The sequence below is a fragment of the Gavialis gangeticus genome, unplaced genomic scaffold, assembly GCF_001723915.1.
Source record: "Gavialis gangeticus isolate Ggan-Ray unplaced genomic scaffold, GavGan_comp1, whole genome shotgun sequence".
Taxonomy (NCBI): domain Eukaryota; kingdom Metazoa; phylum Chordata; order Crocodylia; family Gavialidae; genus Gavialis; species Gavialis gangeticus.
This window is the reverse complement of record NW_017728993.1, coordinates 11,627,023-11,636,464: the sequence shown is the minus strand read 5'-3', so window position 1 is coordinate 11,636,464 and position 9,442 is coordinate 11,627,023. Positions and strand designations below refer to the sequence as shown.

The 9,442-nt window shown below is 47.2% G+C and overlaps 1 long non-coding RNA gene across 1 annotated transcript in view; it reads left to right on the top strand.

Moving 5' to 3' along the window:
- The window catches only part of LOC109286596, a 139,129-nt gene that overhangs the window by 34,560 nt on the left and 95,127 nt on the right, over positions 1 to 9,442 (top strand). The window lies entirely within an intron of this gene.

Genomic DNA, 9,442 nt, shown 5'->3' with positions numbered 1-9,442 from the left:
CCCTCCGCCCCCGTCCCACCAGCCTGGACCCAGGCCAGGGTCCGCTGGGCTCTCCCCCCCCCACTGCTGCAGAAGCAGGGCCACATGGCCAAATGCTGGGTGGCATGGCAGAAGGCAGAGGGGGCAGGGAGGGGAGTTATTCTGCCCTCTACCCCCACTGCTCCCAGGGGACCGCAGCCAGAGTCTGCTCATCCCAATGGCCACTGCTGCTCACTCCCTGCATGGAGCAAGTGGTGGGATCAGCCCCTCCTGCCCTTTCTGCCAGATGCCAGAGGGAGGGGGAAATAAGCCCCTTTCCTGCCCCCCACCCCAGCTAAGGTGCCCTGCTGGCCAGCCTCTGGCCCCGTCCCCACCCCTGGAGTAGTGAGGGGGGAGTGCCCGTGATGGGGACTGCAGACCCTGTCATGGTGTCCCAGAGTGCAAGCATCTTCCCGGTGGGGGGTGGGGGTGTGCTGTGGGCAGGGGAGGGGATAGGGGTGGGGTCAAGAAAGCTGCCACAGATGAGTGGTAGCAGTGGTGCTAGGGAGGACTGGGGGGTTATGGCTCCGTCTGATCCCTGGTGCTGCCACTTACCACAGTCCATGGCAGCTCTGACCCCCACTCATGGTCCCCCCTGCTGGGAAGAGCCTTGAACTCCCTGAACACTGCTGCTGCCCAGACAGGGCCCTGCCCCTCGCCACTCCAGCAGCAGGGCAGAGGCTGTACAGATGCCGGCTAGCAGGGCTCCTTAGGTGCAGGGGCAGGGAGGGGGGTTATTCCCCCTCCCTCTGGCATCTGGTGGAGGGGCAGGAGGAGGCTTATCTCGCTGCTGGCTCTGCACAGGGAGCCAGCGGCAGCAGCAGCAGTCAAGGCGGGCAATCCACAGCTATGGTCTCTTGGTGGCAGCAGGGATAGAGTGGGAAATAACCCACCTCCCTGCCCGCTGTGCCTTAGGGGCCATGGCAGCCAGCATTTGGCCACATGGCCTCACTGCTGCAGCAGCAAAGGGGAGCATGAAGTAGACCCCAGCTCAGGTCCGTGGCCAATTCACCCCAAGCTTGTGCTGGGGCTGCCCACACCCCTGCCACTGGAGTAACCAGAGGAGAAATGCAGGTACCCATCAGTGGGACAGGGGAGAGAGGGGGGAAATAAACCTCTTCCCTACCCCATTCTGGTGCCAGCGTCTAGCCAGGCCTCTGCCCCTGCCCATGCCCCTGCCTGTCCCTGCTCCAGCTGGGGAGCAGAGGGGCAGGGCCAGCCCTGCTGGGCTGGAGCACACAGCCCAGCCCAGAGAGTATGCCAAGATGCTGGGGGACTTTGGTTTAAGTTAAACCAGGAAAGGGTCTGGGCCACAAGTTGCATAAACCAGTCTGAGCTCAATCAGTTAAGTCTGATACTACATTCAACCAGGTTTATCTCAAACCAGTTTTGGCCACTTCAAAACTGGTTTATGTGCACTGAACTTATGTTCTGTTACAGGTTTCAACCAGTTTCTGATCACTTAAACCAGTTTATGTGTAACATCTGTCCCTAGCTTGGAGCTACCAGACCACCGGGGAATAATGAATAACCCTAACTCAGCTTCCCCTTGTCTTGTAACGTACTCTGTAGAAGGATTAAGTGTAGCTGAATAGCAAACATGAAGGGGAGAGTGGAAGGAAGCGATCATGTAGGGAGGCGAGGCTCCAGAGGGTCGTCAGACTAATCTGGGCCCCAAGCCAGGAAGTTTTTCTGTTTCGTTCTCACTACTGCTATATCACAAACCCTTGGAAAACAGACCTTGCTGACTCACTCTGTTGAGTCATTCCTGAGCCTTAGGCTGACCCTTTTCATCATCTCCATATAAACCAATTCATTATCCACATTATCCTAATTTTCATAAGGTCTCTTTTATCATTAGCATCATGCAGGCCTCATTACATAAAAATGCAATGGCAGAAAGCAGTGTCTAGTAGGCATGTGTGAAGCGGCAAGTATTCACTTCAGATTTGGATTCAGATTCGGCTGATTTGGAAGGACAGTGATTTGATTTGGAGATCTGAATCATTGTCCTGATTTGATTCAGCCAAATTGGATCTGAAGATTTGGCGTTGCTTTGGAGATTCAGCCATAGACTAAACAGGCAGCAGTCCTCACCACGCTGGACACAGATGCCTCCAGCTAGTAAGTCTGTTTTGCTTGGTGGAGGGGGGAGGGAAGGGGTGGAGGGGGGGCAGATCAACACCCCACAGTGAGGGAGGGATTGGGGCTGGGCCTGGGGCTGGGGCTAGGACAAGCTGCCCAGCCAGGGTGGGGGGTGGGACTCAGGGAGGAGGGCAGGGCAGCACAGGATGTGGGCATGGCAGAGGTGGGAGGGGGGCTATGCCCTGCTGTCGCTTGCCCAGTCAAGGCAGGGGAGGGCGCAGTGCAGCTCACTGTAGGAGGAAGGGGGCAAGTGGCAGCAGGGAATAGCCCCCCCTCCCAGCGCAGCTGCACCTGAATCCCGCACACCCCCACCCCAGCTGGGTAAGCAGCAGCAGGGCATAGCCCACTGCTTGCACAGCCAGGGTTGGGGGGCACGGGATGTGGGCACTGGAAGTGGGGTCTATGCTCTGCTGCTGCTTGCCCAGCCGGGGCAGCAGGGCGGGATATGGGTGCAGCAGAGCTGGCAGCAGGGGCTATGCCCTGCTGCTGCTTGGCCCCTACCGCCTGGAGTGAGCTGCACCTGCATCACGCCCCACCCCTGCCCCGGCTGGGCAAGCAGCAGCAGGGCATAGCCCCCGTTCCCAGGGCTGCTGCACTCGCATCCCATGCCTCCCCGCCCCCTCCTCTCCACCGAGTCCCAGGCCCTTCCACCCCCGCCAGGCAGCTTCTCCCAGCCTCAGCCCCAGCCCCAATCCCTCCCTCGCTGTGGGGGCATTGATCTGCCCCCCCAAACCCCTTCCCTCCCCCCACGACAACAGACTTACCAGCTGGAGGACTGCTACCCGTTTAGTATATGGCCAAATCTCTGAAGTAGCTCCAAATCTTTTCCGAATTGATTCAGAGGCTTCTCATTGGATTCAGACTTTTTAATTGGTCTCCCAATTTGATTCAGATTTAGAGATTCGGCCGCTGAATCAGGCTGAATCTCCTCCAAATCGAATCTTCGCACAGCCCTAGTGTCTAGTCCACCTTGAAGGCCAAAATCCTTTATTTACCCAAAGAAAATATGTTTTATTGGAAAATTTCCAAATAGCTCTAGTTAACACCTCCAGTCATTTCAGTACAGTCTTTAGTGCCTATTCACATTTTTGAGACTGCTAAAAAATCCTGCTTGGTGCTGATTTTTTAGAAGTTATACAGGTCTACACACATACTTGTCCCCTGGGAACCAAGCTACCATATAGTTTCAATTATACTTGAGGGCAGTTTTGAGAGGGGCTTTGTCATTTAGAGCTGCTGTATCCATGTTTCTACATGCTATAAGAATTCTCTGGGTATCTAAATGTTATGTAGAACAACTACTACATTGTCCATGTTTTCCCAAAAGAAAAAAAAAAAGTAAATTTTCCAATTATCAAGGCAGCACAGCACTTGGTATATATCATTATGAAGCTGTTAACAGAAATGCTGCATTATTGTTAGCTAAAAGCCTATTTATCCCTAACGAGCTATTTAAAAAACTAAGGGCAAAATCCTGCTTTCATTTTCACCAGTATAATCCCTTTGCATTTACACTGATTACAAGAAGAGCAGAATACAGCCCCAAAGCCCTGGAATTCGACTTTATAATCTGACACCCATCCGAACCCTAAGTCATTATTCACAAGTAGGGTCCACTTGCTATTCCTTTCTCTACTGTGAATCCTTTTAAAATAAAATTGTGGAAAAAACTAAAACTAAAAGAATAAATAGTTTATCATCAAAAACAGGAGAAAAATATTGTATCTCAAAACTGCTTTGCAGCATAACCATTGATGAGCAGCAACATACAAATGCCAGGAAAGAAGAAAAATCCTCCTTTTAAAAATAGAGCAACTGGCTAGAAGAAAATTAATCCAAGAGGAAGGAAAGTTGGCGCTGAGTATGGCCCTAACTTAATAGGTGCTAATTTAGGTTCTGATTTGATAAAGCACCTAAATAGTACAGACTTAACTTTAGCTGTATTAAATTAGTCACCGGCTGAAAGTCAAGCAAGGGTTTAAGTATTTGTGGAAGCATGGCTTTTAAGTCTGAGATACTTTAACTGAAGTCAAATGTAGTTTTGCTACCAACTTCAGTGGAGCAGGATTATACATTATGAGAATTGTGCTAGATTTAGTATGTCAAACAGATGCACAACACATATAGTAAGTTAGCAGCGTCTGAGTCAATGCTGCTGACAGGGTCAGGCACATTAAAAACCACAGCAAGAAAGATGATTATTACATATATTTTGAATAACACATTTAAATCTTCAAAATGTCAAGATTTTGACAAACAAAATGTCTAATGCACAAAGAAGGAAGAAAGTCTGTAAGAATGGTCTGTGTGTGCTTAGTACGCTACCTAAGTGTGTGGGGTCGTGTTTCCCCCTAGTGGCTGGCCACCGAATCGAGAGCAGCTCGCTACTTCCCAGCCAGCCGCATTACTCTTTTGGATCAAGTGCTGGGGGCTATGCTTTAGGTAATGAACATTCTGGGTTTAATCTCCCCGACAAGGTTATTATATCTTGCTTTATGACCAAGGTCTACTGCACATGCTAAAGCTACAGTGGGCCCTTAACATGAACTAACAAATCTGATTAGTGGATGTCACCCGCACGCATATTTAAATCACAAGCATCGCTACCCAGTACTTCAGGCTTGTTTGTCAATCTCCCCTGCTGACGGAAAGAGTGGAAGTGATCAAGTACAAGCTAATACTTCGTAACAATGCTTCTTTGCTGGCATCCTGTTTCTACCTAATTTAATTTTATTTAATAAGAGGAAAAAGCCAGCTACTCTACTCTTTATGGCTGCAAAGAAAAACCTTTTGAAAATAACCCAATGACACACTGTCTTATTGATTTAAACAGTACAGAGATGGGTATGATCTGTCCCAATCATCTTAATGTGACATTAGCACCGAAGACTAATGATGAGACATAACAGGCCAGTGTCCGAAGATGTGGAGGTCATGGGCTTTGCTGCAAGACCAGCAAAAAACCCCATCATTTGGATTTTATTTTGTCTGTGAATACTCTGTGTTAACAATGTTACCTATCTCACTAAGGATAATTCCACTGATGGATATTTTAGGCAAAAATATTAAACCCTTTTGGGATTGTAATCCAAGTTTTGAACAGAGCACGGGGCTTGTGAAGGACACAATCATTTCTCTCTTATCCAGTCTGATCGCTTACCCCTTACACTGGTACATGTATTTCTTCTACACACTTAGTAGAGGCCTCAAATTATTGAACAAAAGGTCAGAAATTCTGCTCACCACGCCAAGCTGTTTGGCAATGACTATGGCAAGCACTGCATGTTCTCTCCTAACCCTATTTTTCAAAAACAACATCGTGGCTAACAAAACACTTCCATTTGGTGCGTGTTATTTGAAACAGTCTTTACAAACAGTAGATTTTCTTGCCTCTTCTCTCTTGTCCCAGGAGTACTGACTGATGCACTTACAAAGTAAATGAGACACTTTTCCAAAGAGGAAGAACGTGTACTGTATGCTTTTTTGCATGAACTATTACTAAGATGTGATGCAATCATAAAAACATGAACAAATCAGCAATAACATGGGGTGTGGGGGGGCTGTTAGCCCAAGGTGCCAGTTTAGTCGGGGTACATGAATAACAACCCCTGGAGTCTGTACTATGGTAACAGGACCTGCAGCACCCAGGTGCAACAGCCCCATGCTGCTACAGCAGCAGCAACCAGGGCAGGCAGACCAGGCCATAGCAGCACCTGCCAGGGTTTTTGAATCCCCAGAGCAAGTAAGCTACCCTACTTCTGGAAGGGTTTTCCCAAGGTGCAAACCCTGCTAGTAACACTTCTTTTATGGAAGAGATGACGAAATATGCAACTTGGACATTAGGGTATCAGCAGCTATTTGTGATGCCAGTTTTGTTGATGATCCTGCCTCCAGAATTCCTCTCTTACTCCCTTTTGATATTACACTCCAAACCCCCAAAGCTTTGTGGATACCTTTCTTCCCCATAATAAAGTGGAGTCTGTCTAAGAATCACCATTAATTCTATTTATACAACAGAGGCTTCTGGGGAAAAAAATTAACCCACAAGGAAACAGTGCTTTTATGAATCAGTGGTTCTGATTCATAAATATTTGTACAAGCGAGGTGGAGAAAGCCTTCCTCCAGTGCTTATAGTAGGACAGGCGTTCCTGCAGTGTCAGCCACAGCATTTACTTTGTGAAATGTCTCAGCATCCTTCTGTGAGAGTATTTTTAATCACCAACCACAATAAACAGTTGTAAGTGATGAAAAGCAAGGACTCATATCATTAATTCAAAGCAGCCTCAAGGTAGGCAAGCAGACAGGTAGGCTTTCTAATTATTCCATGGTCCTGATTCACACCATCAGTAATAGCACTCTTTTCACAGAAGACCATAGGGCACTTTTATATAAAAACACAGCTGAAAGCACCATTAAACCATATGCTAAAACCACAGTTCCCACTATTTTTTCATTCTCCAAACACATCAGGGATACAGGAAAGGCAGGAGCCCAGGACTTAGAGGGTGCTGGGGGAGTTTTGAATATATTATAGATTAGATTATTTTGATGTCTACTTCTTCATTCAGATTCTCTTAAGATTTGTATGAGCATCCACAGGCTTGGAGGTTTAACCAAAGCCAGAGCTAGATTTTGATACTTCCAGACTTTGGGTGAAGATACACATCGTCATCATCTGCAATTCCTCACAGTCAAGGATAACCATCCTCCATAATTGCCTTATTGTGGGTCTGGAGATGGATGACAAGGCCAATCCAGGCTCAACAGGTTTTGTTGCAACTCAGGCATGTGTTTCCATGCAGGGTGGATGGTTCTGGATTCTTGCTTCAGTCCGCAACATACTGTTTCTTCTGCTACTGCTTTTCTGTTTCCTGTTCTTGTCATGAGGTTTCAAAGTACTGAAATCCCTACAGCAGACTCTTCCTCCATTTGGGGCAGTCCTGGGCAATAGTCTCCTGTGAGCTGACGTTGATGCTGCATTTTTTCAAGACGGCCTTGGGAACATCCTTGAAGTGCTTTCTCTGCCCTCCTCTCAAGCATATATCTTGACTAAGCTGGAAGAATAAAACTTGCTTCTGGAGTCTGGAGTCGTATATCCAAATGACATGGCCAGCCCAGCAATGATAGTTGCCTCGATACTCATGGTGTTTGCTTGCGTGAGATTGCTAATGCTGGTGCATCTTTCTTCCCACTGGATTCAAAGGATCTTCCACAAGCAGCATTGATGGTATTTCTCCAGTGACTTGAGGTGTTTCTTGTACATTGTCCACATCTCAGGTCCGTACAGTAAGGTAGGGATCATGATTGCTTGATAAATCATGAGCTTGATTTTGAGTCCAATGGTGTGATCTTTGAACACCCTTTTCCCCAGGTGTCTAAGGCTGCACTCGCACATTTGGGGTGATGTTGGATTGCCTTGTCATTGTCAGCCTTCTGCGAGAGAGGGCTTCTGAGGTACGGAAAATACTCAGCATTCTCCAGAGTCTCACCATAAATCTGAATGACCAGAGCTGAGGGATTCTCATTAAGACCTTAGTCTTCTGAACGTTAAGCATCGGTCCCATTTTCTTGTATGCCTTGATGAAGATATCAACAATTGTCTGATGATCTGCATCCAAATGACCACATGCTGTAGCATCATCAGCATACTGGAACTCAGTGACTGAGGTCAGGGTAGTCTTTGTTTTGGCTCAGAGTCAGCTGAGATTAAACAGTTTACCATCCATGTGGCAGCTAAGCTCCACTCCAACTGTTGGTGGCCAAATGTAGCATCATTGTAAGGAATATCAAGAAGAGTGTTGGAGGAATGACACAGCCTTGCTTAACTCCAGTTTTAACCAGAAAAGGATCTGTGATAGATCCATTACTGAGAACCACCACTCACATACCATCATGGAGCAGGTGAGGAATGGTGATGGATTTTAGTGAGCATCCATACCTCAGAAGGATCCTCCCCAGTGCTTCTTCGTTGACAGACTTGAAGGCTTTCATGAGGTCAACAAAGGCCATATATAAAGGTTACTTTGTTCCCAGCATTTTACCTGCAGTTGGTGAGCAGTGAAGATCATGTCAGTTGTGTCTCTTGATGCCCTAAGCCCCCACTGAGATTCCAGGCAGAGCTCCTCAGCAAGGAGAAGGAAACAGTTCAGGACGGTTCTTGCAATGATCTTTCCTATAGTGGACAGCAAGGCACTCCCTCTGTAATTTCCAGTCAGACCCATCTTCTTTCTTGAAGATTTTCACAATCAAAAGGCATCCCTGAGGTCATCTGGGATTTTGTCTTCATTTCAGATCCTTAAGATGAGGGCATGGAGCTATGATGAAAGCTCCTCTCCCCCCTGCTTGAAAATTTTGGTGGGGATTCCATCTGCTCCAGATGCCTTATCATTCTTCATCTGCTTTATGACTTTTCTCACCTTGTCAAGGGTTGGAGGGATTCCAAGATCATCTCTGACTGGGTGTTGTGGGATGGAATTGAGAACACCCTAGTCAACAGAATCTTGATTGAACAGAGTCTTGATTGAGAAGGTCTTCAAAATGCTCCTTCCAGTGGGTGTCAGTGAGATGTTGAATTCCCTTCACTTTGTCTTCCCACCATCTGGTCTTCATATCATGGGTCCTCCTTTGGACCTTTGCCTTGGTTTTTTGGTGGTTCAATTTCTTCTTCTTGGAGTTGGAGCCATTCTTCCATACACAAAAGGCCTTGCACTTGCAGTCAATCAACTCTTGGCTCTCCCTGTCATTCTCATCAAATCAGTCTTGGTGGTTCCTGGTAGAGAATCCAAGTGTGTTTTCATAGACACTGATGACAGTGGACTTGAAGGCACTGCCAAGCACTGTCAACATTCTCCCATTGTTTTTGATTGGAGTTCACCAGTTTTTCATTGAGGTGCCGGTGGAAGAGGTTACATCTGATTGGGCCCCTTGCGTCCTTTGATGTTAACCTTCCATCAGCATTCCTTCTACTACAGCCATCATCTGGGAACCAGTTTGAATGACTTAACTGAGTGGATGAGTTGGTGATCATTCCAGCAATCATCAGCTCCTAGTATAGCTCAAGTGATGCAGACATCTTCATGATCCCAGGCACAAACGATGATGTAGACAAACAAGTGCTAATGCTTAGATCATGGGTGTTGCCATGATGTTTTGTACCTGGTTTTCTGGAAGAACAGGATATTAGTGATGGTGATTCCATATTATGTGCACTTGGTCAAAAGTAGTTTCATAGTTTTGTAGTTGGTAGGGTCGGAAGGGACCTAATCAGATCATCAAGTCC